This window comes from Puntigrus tetrazona, chromosome 17 (assembly GCF_018831695.1).
Source record: "Puntigrus tetrazona isolate hp1 chromosome 17, ASM1883169v1, whole genome shotgun sequence".
NCBI classification, from domain to species: Eukaryota; Metazoa; Chordata; class Actinopteri; order Cypriniformes; family Cyprinidae; genus Puntigrus; species Puntigrus tetrazona.
Window position 1 is genome coordinate 16,664,248 of NC_056715.1, and position 19,775 is coordinate 16,684,022.

Consider the following 19,775-nt stretch of genomic DNA (forward strand, 5'->3'; position numbering starts at 1 on the left):
ATCAAGCAAGTGTGCTGTAAAAGTAAAAATAATTAGCTATCCAATAAGTTACGAGTTTCTTCAAACCTTTTGATACTGAAGGCACGAGGAGGACTGGAGACCCCGGTAAAAATCTTGCTGTATTACAAAAGGTCAAACAGAGTGTTTCACTCATTGCTTCATGTAGCAGAATAAGATGTTCTGGAAAGATCAAACATGGGACCATATAATTGGCCTATATATAGCACCTGCTGGACAGACAGACCGTTAGACAAAAAGACTAAAGAACAGAAAACATATATGTATATATGATTTTTTTTTATATTATTATAACCTAAAGATGCTATGTTTAAGTCTGAAACAGAAAATAGTGGTTTTCATCTTGACACATTCTTAAAAAAATGCATTTTTACTCAAATTAAGCAAAATGGATTAATAGTGGAACCAAGCTCTTCTTATATACAAAGACAGACTGATAGCTTTCCTTGTTTCTATCCTGATAACAAAATGCTCGTGACATGAAGATAAACACGAACACACAATCTAATGCTCATTTTTAATGCAGTGTGAATTACTTTTGCTCTGCGCAGCTGCGTCATACGTTTAGACATTCAAACCATATTCTAGCCATCCTCTCTAAAAAAAAAGCATCAGCGAAGTCCATTGGTCCTTTTGATTAGTATTACCGATATTAACTTATTTATTTATTTATGCTGAGGAATAAAAACAACAGCTCTTGATGTTTATTTCATGGTGGAAGTCTAGAGGAATTTTGAAAAGCACATGAAAAACGCTTTCGACACGTTGGTGTTTTGAGAGCGAGATGAGTAAGTGTGGCCAGTTTCACCTTACTCCGTTTGTAGCTGAATACTTTAATGTTCAATCTCTTCTCAGAAGCAAACATTTCTCGCCCAAAGTTGACTCTGCTGCATCAAAAGATGTTCAAAGCACATTCCTTCCCTTTTTCTCTTCCGCTTTTTATGCGCAGGTAGCCAATTTGTTTGCCAAAGAAGGTTACGCTATGACCTTCTGTGCATTCTCTGGTAGAGGAAGCAATCAAGCCGAGGACAAATCAAATGTCCACCTGCGAATGAAACATAATCAGGAATAGACGTCTTCCAGTGAGAAGAAGGGCACAAAGAGCATACGAAAAAAGACTCAATTTGTGCGTTCCATCTAAGAACAAGCAAAACTCATGAATTCAATTCATCTTATCATGTTTTTATAATGGAGAGCAGGCTGTGAGGAGGAAAATACAGTTAACCTGTAGCTGAGATGGAGACTGGGCCTACATTTAAAGCATTTTCCCTTGACTTCTAGTCAGACATCAAAGCAATGAATGTTTACTCATAATGACTAAAGCTGAATTGTTTATCAGTTTTGTCTTCCATCTTGAAAATGTGAGGAGACTGATAAAATAAGGAAACCTGACAGATGGATTAAAGCTTATATCTCGTGCTGATGGTACATTAGGAAGGTAAAAGAACACGCTTTTAACAATGGCCCCAGGACGCAAAGCTGGTTATCCCAGCAGGGAAAGGCCATGTGATCAGCAGCAACATCATTAATCAGTACTGCTTGTCCATGGGGGACTCCACGACCCTCGTTCCCTGTTGATTTTGCTGTTGTCACCATTACATTAAGGCAGTTTAACATGCATGACGAATAACCCACCCACCCAAAAATGGTGAAAGGTGACACAAGAGACCCCCCGCCCACACACACGCCACCTCACTAGATGCAGCTCCTCACTCCATTCCCTCGCCACCTTTCCGGCTCACTGAAGTGGGAAGAAACAAGGGTGCCACTTTGAGATCATAGAGCCCCCAGCCCACCAGATGGCAGATGCCGGGACCCTGCTGCAAGGCCAGTCCGCTCAATGAAACTTTATTGGGGAGGTGAATAAACGTCCACAGACAGGCTAATTAAAAAGGTCTTTTTCATTAGAGAAGTCCATCTGTTTGTAGCACAAGCCCAGTGGAGTCTAAGCTTGTAAGGATATTTACACTACCTGTCATTAAATCCCGGTATTAGATGGTTGATTATTTGGGCTAGGATTAGTTATTTATACATCTACAATCTTTTACTCACCAAGAACACATTAAACTGATCAAAAATGATAGCATAGGTGCAGGTTATTACAAATGTGATGATAATAAGAATGAATATTTCTCAAGAAGCAAATGTATTCTAGTTAGATTTGTTTTTGAAGGATCATGTGACACTGAAGACTTGAGTAATGGCTGCTGATCATTTACTAAAACTGATTAAACTATGTGCTGGCAAATTTTTAATCGCATCCAAAATAAAAGTTTTTGTTTGCATAATATATGTATATATGCTGTTTATATTTGTTATGCATGTATAAATACACTTGTAGTCGGCATTTAAAGTGCATCAAAAAATGTAATCTAAGTTGTCCAAAGACAGGTTTTAGGACAACTTTGATGAAAAATGTTGATCCATTTCAAATCATGACTACTATATATTTTAAATAAATGTTATGCTTATATATTAAATATATGTATTTTTAATATATGAATAAAAACAATACATCAATATTTTCTCAATATATACTGTATCTGTGTGTATTCATATATTCATAATAAATACACATGGAAGCAACGCACGCATATCATGCAAACCAATACTTTTATTTTGGACGTAATAAATCGAGATTAATTGTTTGACAGTGCTAATTTAATTCCTAATATTCTTCTTGTTTCCGACTTTGACTCATTTGACTGATTGAATAGAAATTACCAAACTGAATTTTCATACATATGTTTCATAAACTATGGGGAAAAAAGACAGACAGCTCTCAGGACGTGCTTTAAACAGTAAGTCATTAAAATGCAAGACATATACACACAGAATTCTACCATCACAGCTGGCTGTTCCCGCCAACTACTTTCCTTGTATGCAAACAATTTAATACTAATTTATTTCCTTTCACCACAAGACACTTAAGCTTTGAAATCGACATTTCCCAAATGACCAGACCTACAAACATTGCATTCTGCATAACAAGCCAAATGCAGTTGTCTGATTCTAATCTCGAGCGCCGCGATCGACTGCATTCCAAAAAACTGATTATAGTGCGGCCATGTGTGCGGTCTGAAAGAGGAAAATGCCGCAGATGAAAGCTCTAGCTGTCGTTTAACAACTGCAGTGAGAAGGTCTATGACAGCAGGAACACACAAATCTAAATCCGATAGCTTAGATCATAATGTTTGTTATCGTTGAAATTCTGTTCTAAATATCTGTTGAAATGCTCCAATGATTTTACTGTTAAAATGTCTTTGATTTTGGAGAAAAGCACCTTGAAATTGATCAGCGGACTTGGACAATGATCTGTGTGTTGCAAATTACTAAAATATGTAGTATTATTTTAGTACAGGGACCAATTTTGCTTATTGGCATGCTTATTATTAAAATATTGGCTTTATTACTTGCCTACTGTACTTACAAAGTATGTATTCTGCACTACCTTACTTAACTATTAATAAGCAGCAAATTGGGAGTTTATTGAGGCAAAATTCATAGTTAATGGTTTGCTAATCACAAGAATAGGACCTTTAAAATAAAGTGTGTCAAAACCATTGGTTTGCCTTAATAATTTGACGGAGAAAAATAAGTTCTTCTAAACAATAGAGGAGCACAATAAAGATATGAGGATGTTGATTTCAGGTTCGATGGGTTATAAGGCATTGTGTGAGCCTAATTAGCGCAATCCTCTCTCTCTGTGGTCGATTTAAGGGTCACCTCTCTCTGAAATCTCCTCCAGCAGTGATACTGTCTGACTGTATGCAGAAGCTCGGTTGGGGGGAGAGAGCAGAGAAAGGATAATGAAGAGGATATACCAGCCTGGCCGACTGCTGCCAGGTTGCTGTCAGTCTGGATCAGAACTGTGTCTGCCACACATCTCTATTACACTGAGATTCTGAGGAGCGGCTGGGGTAACGTTAGCTTAGCTTGCCAACCGAGCTGACGGGTCCGCATCCATCAACACAAAGACCACGTCACACCTGACAGCAACGTTTATGTATTAATAGTTACCTAAAGGGACTGTTTGCACCAGAATTAAAACTTGAATCAAAGTCGCATTGCTTGAAACTACAACTGGTACAGAGTATCATTTGCCTTCTGAAGTCATGCAGTAGTTTCTACTATGACCGGTCAATCATACGCTCTTTTTGAGAGCTATTAATTGTGCAAAATTACATTTAAATTGCAACTCATACATCCAGCGATTTGAACGCACCTCTTCTTTGATGATCATGTTTGATTTCACAATTCAAATTTGTTTTGATCATTTTGCTGGGGATAGAATGCCAGGGTGATAAAATCCTTTAAAATTCTTGAAAAGAAAACAGTTTAGCATAATCTTTTAATGTAATTCCCTTTAAAAACAAACAAACAAACAATTATTTTAATAAAACTCTTTCACTGTTTATGAATATTTGAAAAAAAAACGTAGTGTCCACCAATTCATGTGCTGCAGCCGACAAACCAAACACTAAAAATAAATGAATAAATAAAGGAAATTATTTCAAGGTTAATAAGGTTAATATAGTATATGACAATACAAGGTTAATTCAGGTTGTAAATTGGTGTGATATGACGTTGTGAAAACATATATCTTGTTTAGGAATTAATAATTTGATTTGTTAAGTAAGCAAGCAAATAAATAAACAGTTTATCCTTAAAATACCAGTTTAAAAGGCAATAATTATGTACACATGTACTCAAGATGTAAAGAAAATATTATTATTTTCTTTTTTTCAATTTTAGTTATTCAAAACCACGTGGAATCACCATACTTTTCCAATAATATTTTTTTTTCCTCCTTTTTCTTTATCATGGGCGCTTTTAGATGTCATTTACCCTTATCGAGCTTTAAAATAAGTAAAGACATACACGATAATCGCTCAAATCTCTTCATTCATCTTGAACACAAAATATGAAGTGTGTATTTAAAAGTGTTTTTCATGTGTGACACCGCAGTGATTAGATGATGACGACATTTTTCATTTTGTGAGAACTTTTCCCTTAGCGGTGCAACTACTAATTTGCTACTACTTTGCTTTACTTTCCAAAATCATGTCAATCATCGCGAGCTCTCTTTGAATTGAAATGCATTGGAAAGTCCCCGTCACGACCGCGATTTCAATCACAAGACAGCACCGTGCATGAAAGCACCGAATTCATATTTCCATTAGAAGGCTCAGCTTAAAACAGTGACCTGCTGGACAGTGATGTGTGTGTTAGTTAGGGTCTGTCAATAGTTACAGCACCCCTGAAGCAACCCTAGGCAGAGCCAGGCATGTGCTAGCATAAATCTAACCCACACACTTGGGTAGTTTAAGGTCTCTTTCTGAAGCAGCTTGTTTTAATTACTTAGAGTAAGTGGCAGCATTTGGCTGAGTTTATTGCTCTTCTTAAAAGAGCAGGCCCCTGCTTTAGAACACGAACTCTGCCTGATTGCAAAGCTGTAAATCCTTCTCTTGCTCCTTCTCTAACAAAGCCCGGGCCGGCTGCTTTACCCCTTGACTGGAGGGCACTCATAAATTCTCTTTTAATTTTCCAACTTGCAGAGACAATGGGTGGCACAAACAATCCCACAGTATCAAGGCCGAAAACAGTCTAAGCTTGCATGCGGAAGAGGAAAGGACAGACATGAATCATATGCTATAATATAAATACATAAATACATTTTATTTGAGATACCTTGTGATATATTTTATTTGCAAAACATACAGACAAAAATAATGTTAGATTTTATTTTAAGGTGTCCTTGAAACAAGTAATAATAATTAATAACATGAACTTTCTATAGATTCATTTTCTTTTATTTAGTTGCTTATAATTACGTATAATTTACTGTTATTGCTATGGTAAGTACAGTAAAAATATTATAGCAAGTGCCATGTAACAGGGCCAAAAAAGTGTTATAACAAAACATATTTTATCATTTTAGCAGTTCCAAAAACAAAATGCGATGAAACAAAACTAATTTGTTGTAGATCATTGCAACTTAACTTAATTTCATAACCTCCGGATCCTCTATTCTGACAAATATTTTCAATCTACCCGAACCAATAAACACGAAGTAACATAAAAAGTCAAGGTGTGGATGAGAACTTTTAGGATGGAAGTGTAAATACTGCTCTGGCTAAATTAAACCATGAACCTATCATGTCAGGTGTAAACCAAAATAAATTATAGGGGGCATGTTAATGTTTTCCTTGATCTACCTAAGCAATATAGGGATTGGTTCGCTTCCCTCACAAATCAACTGTGCGTTTTTATGGGAGTGACCGACTGAGAGACCCCGTGTCATTAAGGTGCTGACGGCTCTACTCATTAGAAATGACAAGAAGAAGTAAATCTAACAATCACTTACTCTTGGTCTGTGCACTCAGTATTGCTGGGAGCACCAATAATATTTCCCGCTTGGTGACGACACATTATAACTTACATAAACAGTCCTAAAATAAAAGATAGAAAGGAACAAATTAAAAAATTAAGCACTATTCTGGTCTAATTTAATTCATTCAAAATACTATATACTAAGTCAATATATTAAGTCTTCTAAAGTCATGCAAAAGCTTTGTGTTAGAAACCAACTTGTATTTATATAATTATTCAATTATAATACTTTCTTCTGTAATAAAATAAAAATAATTACATTTGGTTACAAGAGACAAGGATCTATGCATTTTAGAGCTGAGCTAATTATTATATACAGTCATGGTCAAAAATATTGGCACCCTTGGTAAATAAACCGTTTCACTGGATTTAAAATAGGGTAAGTATTATTACGAAAAAAAATTTTCTCAAATACATGTTAGACACTAACTCATAACTCATTATTTTGACACCCGCCAGACAGCGCTTAACTGTAAAACTTAAATATAGGTCGTAATAAAGTGCATGCACACATGACCTAGGGTAATTTTTTTTTGTTGGAGGACAGGCTCTCTGGAAAGATTTGTCAAGAAATTTTTAAAAAAGTATTTAGTAATCACTATATATTCCTGATTTATTCCAGACTTCAAACTCACATGGATATATCTTGGATTGTTTCTGGACTGCAGTTTCTCCTGACTTTTCCTTGAACCCCTCCTCATCACATTGCCATCACGTTCTATCCCCTGCAGGAGCATCCAGAGGTTCTCATTTCAGCATTAGGGTCAAAATGGCCCTTTGAAACCATAGACTCAGCAGTGTAGCACATCTCCCTACAGCGGCTCTAGAATGTCTCCGTTGTAACGGGTCCACTTCTGACTGTTAGAGTGCAGGAGCTGTGGCCCTTTCTAAAAGCTGAGATTTCTTAGTGAGAGCTGGAGGGGTTTGAGGGTTTGAAGTGCTAAGACACATACACACCAGAGAAGTTGGCTATATAAGTTAATAATGCATGAGCGTGAATAGATATAAACTCAACAGGAAATATGGCATGAATGTGACAAATATGATTTTTGCTATCTTGAGGGTGCTATCATCTAGTACCCTGCCAAAAATGTTATTAAAAAACAAGGAAATATTTTGCTCAAATACACACTAGGATAGCTTTGTGTGTGTGTGTGTGTGTGTGTGTGTGTGTGTAGGGTGTTGTTGTTGTTGAGGTTTGTAGGCACAGTCTTTCAGCATATATATATATATATATATATATATATATATATATATATATATATATATATATATATATATATATACAGTATATATAATAATCTGCAAAAATGTCAACAATTGTGTGTACATTAATGAGTTTGTTATATTGCAGCCATTTGCTAAAATCATTTAAGTAAATGTATTAGTAATCTAATAATAACTTAAATAGTTGCAAAGTTAATAATAGTTAGTAAAAAGTGGATTATCAAAAGTGTGATTCATATGATGTTTTTCTATTCACACAGATGTTAAATTCTCAATTTTAGCATGTAAATGAATATCACAATATTAATGTGTTTGATCTTGGCTACATCTACACACACTGCTGCTGCAGCAAATCAAATATAGAATTGCTAGTCGATAGATACATAGACAGACTGAAATGAGCATGTAAGATATGCATACATAAATCTGTCAGACAGGAGAAGATCTAGACAGGTGGAACTGGGGGAGGTGGAAGGTTTCAGAGGCTCTTAAAAACACACCTGAAAAACAAATCCATACGATTTGTGCTACCCGTTCTCATGAATGTGCGTAAAAATTGTACTTCAAATCAAAATGAAAACTTGTGGTGTAATTCTCAAAAATTAACTTTTGTGTGTATATGCTGCATGATAGGTAGGATTAGGGTTGCGGATCAACAAATTTTGTATTGTATGCACGCGAAAACAGTGTATAATACGCACACCAAACTAGTGCGTTTCATATATACCCCAAAAGTCCATTTTTGCATATCAGTGCCACAAGGTTTCATTTTATATAGCATACTTTTTATATGTTTTTTTATGAAACCAGGCTGCATTTGTCAACCGTATGCCTAACAATACCATAGCTTTAAATACTGAAGTGTATTATTCGTAAAATATAAATTATTAAGGTTTGGAAAGGTATCAGGCCGAAGAAATAAAATATACTTAAAATATAACAGATAAATAGACCGGTTGACTTAAAACACAGAAGCTTTAAAGAATCGTAGCAATCAAACTATGTAGCCCTATATTGTCACTCCCGGTTATGGTGATTATACCAGTAATAAATGACACAGAAATAGGAAATAGTATCCAAGAATAGATTGTGTGTACATTTTAATCATTGTCATTGGAGTGATTTGGCACTCTTTCCTGCTGTCAAAAAGCACTCAGGGCCAGCTAGGCTAAAGGCTACAGATTTGATTAGCGATACAGTGACCAGCTGCTGCAACACAATAGCCAAATCATTACTGCGGCTTTCAGTGGAATGAAGACAGAAAGGCTGGGGGAATTACAGGGCCAGGGAGATGTCAACATATGTACAACGTAACCAGCTAGCATTAGCACGCTGTTCAGCATGGTTAAAGACCTGCATTTTAGTTGAAATGATGGCTTTTTGTGTTTTAGATGCGCAGTGTGCACTGAAAAATACCTGAACCAACCTCAAAGAAAGCGCTATCTTAAACTGCAAGATGTGAGCTGTGCATTTAGCAGTGATCACCCCCATGGACAGGTAAATGTGTGTGTTTGTGAATGTGTGCGTGCGTTTGTGTGTGAGCCCAATCAAATAGACTATTCGTGTGTGAAAATCAGAGCAGGTGGCAACGCAACAGGATGACGAGGTGACAGGGCCGTGTTGAATGCATGTGCATGTGTTTTGTGTGAATCTATGGTGTGCTAGTTTGCCAACACAGCTCGTCACCTTCTATATTTCTCTCCGACACCTGTGGATTGCTGACATATTCTTCATTCTTTATATAGTACTTGCTGTGTTTACCAAGATGGACAAACTAAACTAGAACGATTGATTTATAAACTAGAATTCCTATGTTTAAATAGCAGCTTAGTATTGGATGAAATTACAACGTTATGTGTATTAATAATCAACAGACAAAATATTTACGATCTCATGAGATAAAAATGGAACTAAACAAGTTCTGGCAGTTATATTAGAAACTAAATTAGTTTATGATCATGTTTTAGCCATATGTTCGTCCTTGACATTTACCATATTTGAAAGGCATTTTCAACAACACGAGTGTTCTTTTTTTACAAACATAATCGTAAGGGGTGCTTTGCTTGACACGACAATTATTTAAAATATTTTCAAACAACAAAATCTCCACTGGTTTAAGATTATGTTTTAGCCACATGTTTGTCCTTGACATATGCCTTATTTGAAAAGCATTTGATAATGGCGTAAATATGAAAAATAACATGTGTTCTTTAGGGATGCTTTGCTGATATGACAATTATATGAAATATATTCAGAAACCAAAATATGTGAAAGTCACGCTGTTTTACAATTTGTCACAAAAATTCTGTCCAATCAGTGGTAAGAATACAAACCTGACAGTTAAGCAATGGACCTCACTAAAAACACTGCAGTCATACCTTTTGAAACAGTATTTTACATTTATATATTGTTTATTACATACATGCATATTAATATTACAGATGTTTCATTATTAATGTTAATGCTATCCTAAAAACCCTAGAAATTGCATGTTTTCTTCAGAAAACACAAATTTGCCTATTACCAACCCCTTTCTTATCACACATCTAAATCCTGAAATAAATATTCATGAAATATCTGTAGGAAAGAAATGGACAGACCAAGACATATAAGAAGGACATTTTTATTCACAAAGAAAACAGTGTTATCCCAAGCTGCCATATAATACATTTATACAGAGGGTCAGAAAATTCTTTACAAAACCAAAAAAGTTAGAAAATATGATTTGATATGAAACATGACGCAACATACATTGTCAGCTTTTGTTTCAAAAAAAGTTTCAGTTTGGTGTCAGTTAAATCCATGTATTTAAAGTATAGTGAATGCCAGCATAATCGTTACAAAATTCAAAGATGAAGAATAAAATCTAGAAAAATACAAATCTCACGCAGCATCTTGAAAAAGGGCCTGAGAGTGTGTTTATAAAGGTAAATAAATCCAACAAAGGGTGTTCCTTAAAGTCAATGTCGAGTGAGATCTAAAGTTCATTCACAGCCTTTGACAGACAAGTAACAGGAAAGTCATTCTGGCAGCTACATGTTAAAAACACTGAATTACTTTCACCAGAAGCGTTTTCGTGATGGCATCAGAGAAAAGCAGGTGGTCTTTACAGCAGTTATTAAACAGCAAATTGAGTGCTGAAAAACACTGTATATACAGCATATCCTGTAAAGGCTAGCCTATGAGACAGTCATTTGTGCTAAATGCTTCCTGTTGCATTTTCTGAGGTTGTTCGTTTAAGACCATGACTGCATGGATGCATAGGACTAAGGCTTGGATAGACATCCACAGTGAAGTTTAAAAAACCTGCAATGTGTCGTGGACTGGACCGTTGTAATGTTTGAGGTACATGGACTGTCAAGATGGTAATGACAGAATCAATGTTCCCTTAGTCTATAAAAAGTGTGTAGTAATAGCATCAAATATGCCATTGAGCGAACCACAGTGCTTAAAATCTCATCAGATATTTTTGTGGTTACTTTTAAGATGCTGTTGTCTGAATAGGCATGGAAAAGATCCTTCCTGTACCGCACAAATGTCACCTCACCCCTGTTCAATCACACCAAGAGCTCTTTAAATGCAACGCACTCTGTGTCCACAGAGAAAGGCTGAGCTAGACATGCCAGGTTACACTGATGAATGCCCTTTGCCAAAGTGTCTATTTAAAGTAAACAAGAACAAGAGGCCAATCTGCATTTAATAGATCACGCCTCTAGCAACGCTGCATCCATCGCAGAAGCATAACAATGACACTGACTTGCATGTATTTATGTGATAAGAACAAATGACAATGCTGTTTTACATTCTTGGGTATTGTTCACTGAAATGTTTTAATGTACATTCAACGACGTAGTACCAATTCAAATCACCTATTCGATTCTCTGGGAAATAAACATCTTGAAGTCAGATATGTATCAATTTTTAGTCCCTTTAGAAGAGCCAAGGCAACCAGACCAAACATGTTTATGAAAACTGGCTTGCATCAGGTATGACTGTCCGTTGCTGAGTTATACCGTGTTCCTTAAAAGACAGGTATTTGATTTGAAAAAGTAGAAAAACACTCAGACAGAAAACTACAAATACAACGTAAGGCTCAAAAGGTTTAATATTAATATGCTGACAGAGGTGATAGTTCAGGAGGCAAAGGCAAAGCACGTAAAGTCAGCTTATTGCTCTCCTTTCACACCCAAAATTATATTTCACACACTGTATGATCATATAAATACACTATACAATGCAATAAAATAACCGAAAAATATGATTGGGTATGCTGGTCATAGCACTAGCACTTGGTAGAAAAAAATAATGATTGACAACAAATGTACAAAACAGTCATATGAAAAAGGCACTTTGTGGTGTGGTTGAATAACTCTTCGGTAAGTGAGAATGATTCTTCTCTTTCCTTGTGTAAGGAAATGCGTCAAACACATCAAAGCTTGTTGGCTTTCCATTTGAGTAAGTCTATTCCATGTTTGTTATGAGGCACTGCATATAACCAGAACAGTTTTCTCTTCTCCGGAAGATAAGTTCCTACTTCATGCAGAATTCAGTGTGCCATCCTATTATAAAGATCATTCTTTGATCCATTTGTGTTTCCTCGGAATTGCCGGACCGGCTGCTACATTTCTTTATCTTTCCTTTCAGACATCCAGGGTCCTGTCTTCCTCCAATTTCTTTGTCACTGTCCATCGATCGCCACATTCTGTTCTTAAACCTCCACTTCTCGCGGTCCTTCCTGCATGTCGGATGCTACTCGGATGTCAAAGCAGGTCACCATCATGACACGGCACTTGCATAGGTTGACGCAATATTCCAGTTCAGCCGTAGCCTGCTCCAATGCCTCCAAGTACTCTTGCGACTCCTGATCCAAATCTTCATCCACCTCAACTGCAAAACAAAGCAGAACAGAGTTATTACAAAGAAATTGGAAGTTGGAAGCATTTGGCATGAACCTTCATCTCTTTAGCAGGATGCACTACAAGCACTAAATACATAATACTTACACTCTCCAATCCACTTGCTGGGTTCCATCATTAATCTAGACTTTGTGTCCTCTAGCTCTTCTTTGAGAGTCTTATGCTTAGCTCTGAGATCTCTGATTTGCTGCTGCCGTTTCTCAAGAACCTTTAATTTAGTGTTAAAAATACATCAGGCCCTGTGGATAGAAGATTGACATAATGGCAGTTAAAATTATAGTTTCATATAAAGTAACTAACTGACTTGAATGTATGGAAGAATACAAGCTTCTTTGTGTTACAGTCTGGTTAATTTATACAGTTGAGCTACATCCATGCCAGTTAATCAACATACTTTCTCAACATCCTGAACTGACTCTAAAGCAAAGAGTATATAAGAATGTATATACTACAACTTCTAGTTGCAATCAAAACTATTCAACCCCTTCACCTGCAAGAAATGCTGTCAATTTTTTATTTCTTTTTTAAATAACAGAAGTAATTTAATGCATTTCAAGTATGCAAAGTTTGCTTTAAACTAGGGGTCCCCAACCCAGCTCCTGGTGATTGGCTGTCCTGGCAATGATTAGAATTGAGCTCAACTTGCATGACAGTTGATCTCCAGGAGCAGGGTTGGACACCCTTGCCCTAAACATTAATGAAAAAAAATTATTTAATATTTTAATTATTTAAAAAATTATTTAATTTGGTGCAAAATCTTTTATTGTCTATAATAAAAGAAGATTAGAAGATTTACCTCTCTTCTGCAATCTTGTCCCATTCTTCAATTGACAAAGCTTTCAGATCACTCATAATCTTTTGTTTCACATAGCCATTGTTTCCTTAAAGCCTTAAGGCTTAAGGTTGAACAATTTTGATTGCAAATGTGTGCATGCATGTACTCATAATACTTATAATACTTCTATGTCTGGATAAATGCTCTTGTGCACACTATAATGCTATAACATGTATATTTAATACTATACAAAAACACATGCTTTGAGGCAAATGCAATAACAACTGGTCTTAAAACACTGACAGACAAATTGAAGATTATCTTCTAGGAGTTATGTGAGAACATTACACTGCTGATTTAATGAGAGAAAGGATAACATTTTTTTAAATGCACCATTTCACTACTACAGTTTTACACGCTTTCTTGGTTGCTCCTGCCAAACCAATTAATTCCATATAGTTAATTGCTTTTCATCACTCCCAGTGTTTCTGAATGTAACCACTTTTCACTGTCAAAAGAAACAACTGTTTTTCTTGTTGCCTATTACTGGCAGGTTAATGCCCTATGCTGCACATTATCTTAATACTTTTAATAAGTAGCAAATGGCCAAACCTTCACCAGTGTCCAGAGTTATATTCATGAATCTTAATACATCAAGCACATTGCTGAACTAATAATATTGCTTGTTACATATGAAAATCTGTCTCAACCTAGATCCAAGCTAATCTTTGGGAAGGTTGTAATGGACAAAAATTTGTTTCTGACATCTTAGATATGCACTGTGCAAACACAGTTATACATAGTTATTCATGTATGTTTTATTCATAAAGATATTGCTACTTTCCTATGTAAGATGCATAAGCAAGCATATATAACATGATTTACATTCCCATGTGAATCGATAAGGTTAAATATGAAATGCACTGAACCACATCTCAGTTTCAAAAAAATACACAGACTGCCCATTCGCACCTCATCTGTCTTTTCTTGTCTTCGCAACTGAAGCCTCTCCACGTCATCAATTTCATACACTTTGATCTCAAAAAGCTCTTTCAGTGGCTCGGACATAGGGGAAGATCCACCCACTGACCTGTGGTGCCAGACTTCCCCCAGGGAAGAGTGTGTCCGTAAGAGCTGGGATGAGACGTCCTCTGGAGGCCTGGTCCATGTGGATAGTCCAATGAAAACATAAGGCAGGGTAGTAATTAGGACATGAAAATGTTACATGGATGAGTGAAGAAATAGCAAGCCAAAAATATACACAGGAATAGGAAAATTCCATGCTGTGCTGGTTATTTGTATGTTCATGTTTTACATTTTAAAAACCATGAAAGCAATATGACTATCAATAATATCAGGTCTTCACAGACAATAGAGATGCCACTCACCATTTGACCTCTTCTTGGGTGCTTTTGAGCTCCTTGTGCGGCCAGAGGAGGACATCCACTTTCACTCTCAGCCCATGAGTCAGTGGGGCTGAAGAAGCACTACAGGTAGCTTCACTGTCACAGACTCATGCTCTCATATCTGCTGCTCCTCCACTGTGGTAGAAGTGTGCAGTTCGTCCCATGGCAGTGGCAACTCTCCACTTAAGACATCTACGTTATTACTTCCATGACTACTGCTGTAGCGCTATGGGTCTTCTGCAGGGGGCTGTGATCTTACTATATGGAGATGGGAGAAATGGGGATTGGGGGTACGCTTGTCATCATTGAGGCTCACCTAATAAGCACACGCACGCCCAACTACCTGGAGCCCTTGCATGTTTCCCAGAAGGATTGGCCGCGCCAAACCACCAACGAATGCCTAAGGCCTGCATTGCTTGCCTGGTGACCCACATGCCCTGTGACTAAATGGCCGCTCTCCCACTGCTGCTCTATGTAATGCAGTTCTCCTGAGGTGAAGGTTGCATTCCTGTTGCAGGTAACACAAGAGATCGGGTGACGAGCCTGTAGAGTTTGGAGTTGCCGGCAGACAATGCAATGCAGCTTTGGTTTGTATTTAACAGGCATTTGTCTTGTGTTAAGGCTACCTTGACAATCCCACTTTTACAGGTTACCAGTTTATATGAAGGTGAGAGGCAGCACTAAGAAGAAACAAATCAAAGTGATCCAACCTAACCATAGACTTGCTTTAATTTAAGGTTGAGACTAGTGTGTTCTGTTTTCTACTTCAGAGCAGGTTTTGAACTTCTAGAGATGATAAAACTGTCACATCTTCAGAGGATACCTGGCTCTATAAAGTCATTCCCAGATCATCTTCCAAATTTCTAGCTTGAGATCAGAGGTTACGGACAACCATGCCTGACTTTTAAGTTTGATGTTCTTAAACCATTTGAATCACTAAAGCCAAGACTAATATCATCCCCAAACCTGTAATTTGGTCCTGTAAAGGACTTCTGCCTCATGCACCATGCACTGAGGAAACAGATTCATCTTTGATCTGAAACCAGATTTATGAACTGGAGAGGAAAGTGGTGAGACACTGTGTTTTACATGCTTCTCCTGCTTATTTGCTTCCACTTTTCCAAGAGGCAATCCCAACTCCGAAGAACCAATATCTGAGTGCTTTAGATTTCAATTGATGAATGTATGATCGAATCATCCAAGGCAGCAAATCGTCACGCTGCGGCATTCATCGGATTCTATCTTCCTGTTGTTGCTGGATTTTTCACATCTGGCCCACCACCTCTTTGGAAGTGGATTTGACCCAGTGTTTTGGGTAATCGAGGTAATAATTGTTGCCATAGCCTGCTTTTCTTGGTGCAGGAATTCACTCAAATCCATTTAACCAGTCTGGATGAACCTGAATTAGAGGTTACAGAAGGCCCATGAACAACGCATTTGGTGCCATGGATCTGGTATAGTCTTGCCTTGGTGGCTCACGCCTCCAGTTGCTACTGAGCTGCTCGCTTGGATACTGCTACCTACGTGAATGAGGTTTCAATTTCTGGAAAGACTCACTGGAATAATTTTGAGAAATCTTGAAAAGACTTGGGATCAGATAATGAATGGTATCGCCTTGCCAGCTTTGCAACTTTTGCAGACTGGGCTGTGGGGCCTCAGATGATACACTGCTAAGAGAGGAGTTTGTTTGATGACAGCACTGTCACTGTCCAAATCTGAAAGCTACAGCCACTATCATTGAGGGAGTTTTTAGGTCTTGTGGCTGCTTTGGAACATCCCCTAAGAGAACTGGCAGAAGCTGCTGTCTGGGCCTGTACAAGAGTACTGAGGAGAAAAAAAGACATCACCATTTGGGGCACCGCCTCTGAGAGTACAGACACTTACTTCACTGGGCCATGAAGCGAAGAGAGCAACCACGGCAAGCAAGAAGTGCATAGTTGCTCCTGTAAAGGTGTTTACCATTTTAATATTTGACTCTGAGGTACCACATTGCATGCAGATAGTATCAAATTTCATCATTGATACTAAGCAATAATGCTTACTGGTTTAGATCCAGAGGCACCTGTATGAGCAAATCACTATTGAAACTCACAATACTGGAGGGGTCGCATTGTCAACAATACATAATTGATAACTCTTCTACAAGAGTAAATACTAGTCATCCTCACCATTTAGCCCAATCACGTTTAAGGGTGTACAGTTGTCCTTAATATGTCTTTCTCCATGCACCTTCAAGATTAGACCTCATTTCCTGAAGTTCTGGAATTCATGATTATGGATTTCACAGTTGACTTCTCTCTTCATTTGAATCCCTTTTGGATGACTCATCCAATTGGTGGCTTTTCCTGTGACAGACTTTTCACTTTACTACTGACCCTGACAGTCTTTGTTGTGGAGGTGGGAGGAGCAGGCTTAAAAACTCTCTAGTGAGTAAACACTTTTCTCTAGCCCACAGGCTCTGAGCTGGACACTGTTGGTTTACTGATTTTCTGGAGGCAAAAGGAGGGAGGCAACAAGGTCTGATACACCTTTTTACCATCTGCACTGTCTGGTCAGATATGTTCTGAGATCTTGTCCAATGTGGTACTTTGTAACATGGAATGTTCTTAATCTTGATTTGTGTTTTGACTGCGAGGTGGTTTATTGGGCAGTAGAATTGGACTCTTTTGATATGCTGTCCCAGGTTGGTAAGATTACTTGGTAGGGAGTCTTGGGAGAAATTGAAATGCACAGAGCCTTCTCTTTCAACTTGCTGCATCACGATCCATTTTAGGGCTTGCAGAATTCTCTCCAGATTCCAACAAGTCCAGGTTCCCACTACCATCACATTCTAACTGCCTCGAAGCTCAGCAAAGGTGTTGGTATCGGAAGTGATCATGTCAACTGGCCCCTTCTTCCTCTGCAGCATGTGTTGAGAGGGGATGATGGAACAAATGTTAGTCTTCTGCTGTCGTCATTGAGCTCCCGATCAGAGATGGCAGCACCACCAGGGCCAAATATTATTAAATTATACAGTGTCAGATGACTTGCTCACTACTTTAAGAGTAGTCAGGATCACTGAGGAATGATGGTAGATCGCCAGAGCCACGGTGCGTAGGATGGAAGGGCTGCAAATGTGGTGATAATGATTTATCCTTCCTTCAGTCACAGGAACTTCTCCTCCAGAGGACCTGATGCATACTTGATAAAAGATACAAAGTATCACAAAAACCTCCAACTTGGTGGTATGGAAGCTAAAACTTAGCTTCTGCCAAGCATGGAACACAAGTGCAATACATCAAGTGACTTTTTTTATTTCTATAGTATACTTACGAGTGCTACTGAAATGTACAGGAGTAATCTCAACGGTAATCCATTATAACTGATATATGATATGGACGCAAATGATTTTCGTGGGCGTATTCATTCCTAGGCAGTTACTTTTTACTTGTCTACAGCTGGATTTTAACTGATTTACTAGATCTCCAAATACAATATATAATTAGTTTACGAATTGATTTCTAGTAAGTTAAAATGTACCTTTGATTTCATACGATGGATTCGGGAGGCCAGCTAACAGTGGTAGAGACTTGAATAATTGCAGGTGGAGTCGTAAGAGATGTGGGCAATCGTGGTTGTCCCAGTTGATGTCTCTGGCAGTCTCTGCACATGGGTGAGCTTGCTATCCCCGGGAAAATAAATTTCCTGTCAGCATAAACATAGGTTGATAGATTTGTCACAGAAAGTTTGAATGTTTACTCATACTGAGGAAGCCTGGCTGAAAAACTGTTTCAAAAGTGCAGGAACTGCTCAAAGGTTCACTATACAGTCCTGCCATGAAACAGGCTCTTGTGGAATGGTGAGAACAAGGCATAGCGTACACTGGGCAAGATTGCTCCTATGAGTTCAGCAAAATACAACAGTGGCATTAGCTGCAACAATAAAACCCACAACAAAGATTGCAGGTACAAGCTTGTTGCTCATATTGTTTATTATGCGTCAAATGTGTTTCAGTATTATGATCTCATAAAAACGGTGAAAAGATCTGAATGATCTTAGTTTATGCTAGTAATGCTATTTGATTCAAAACTACCAAAGATGCTAGAACATTCATACATTTTAAGCAATATGACCCATTTGATTTTTAATTATCTGTGGTAAGATTTAAATTTTACCTGTATGAAATATGTTTAGCTCCCATTACAAAGCTAGACTACATGCTTTCCTGAATGGAAGCAGGAGAGGACACACAGACCTCTCCCAAGGTCCCTGCTCTTACAAAGCACCTTCTCACAGCTTCCCAGGTCAATCAGATGCAATCTGCTTCACCACCAGACACTGAGGAGGGTAAAAAAAGAGAAAAATGAAAGGTGATCCCTGGTGTCCTGCACTGCAACCAATGCAACAGTACTGTCCTCCACAAATAAAAAAATGAATTATGTTAACTTACATCAGCTCCGCTTGATCTTAGCACCACACCATTGTACATGTTAATTATAACAAAATCAACATAACATCGTTCATGGTAACATCAGAGAGATAAAAAGCCAATACAAAACAAATAGAAGAGTAAATGACAATTAGTTAATCTTCAAAGCTTCATTGCAAATAAAACTACTTGTTACTATGAAGTTTAATTTAAAGACAGAAGGCAGATACAAAACTTTTACTACAAACAAAATAAATGAGCATACACAGTTCATTACTTGAGAGGCAATATCTCATTTGTGCCAGATAATTCAAATAACCATCCTTTAGTAATGGAAGTAGGCAAAACACACTGTCAACCTTCACTCATTACTTCATACGACCGAAAGTTCAAACGCCAAAAGTGGTTATACCGACGCTGGACGCACACTCCACACCGGAGTGCGTAATGTCGGGCAGATTTGAGGAGTGGCAACAACAGATATATTAATAAACATCCCCAGAGTAAAGACCTGTGTTGACAAGACCGCAGGGTGATTTATTCATATAGTTACCGCGCCTGCGGCGATTCAAAGACAGAAATAAGCTGGCCTAGATAAACACTCCATGTCTACACCCATGCTATAAATATAT

At 37.7% G+C, this 19,775-nt stretch overlaps 2 pseudogenes; both read right to left on the bottom strand.

Moving 5' to 3' along the window:
* Positions 1 to 12,313: 12,313 nt before the first annotated feature.
* Positions 12,314 to 18,915, bottom strand: LOC122362010 (annotated as a pseudogene).
* A 104-nt stretch (positions 18,916 to 19,019) lies between these two features.
* Positions 19,020 to 19,775, bottom strand: part of LOC122362011 — a 53,831-nt pseudogene continuing 53,075 nt past the window's right edge.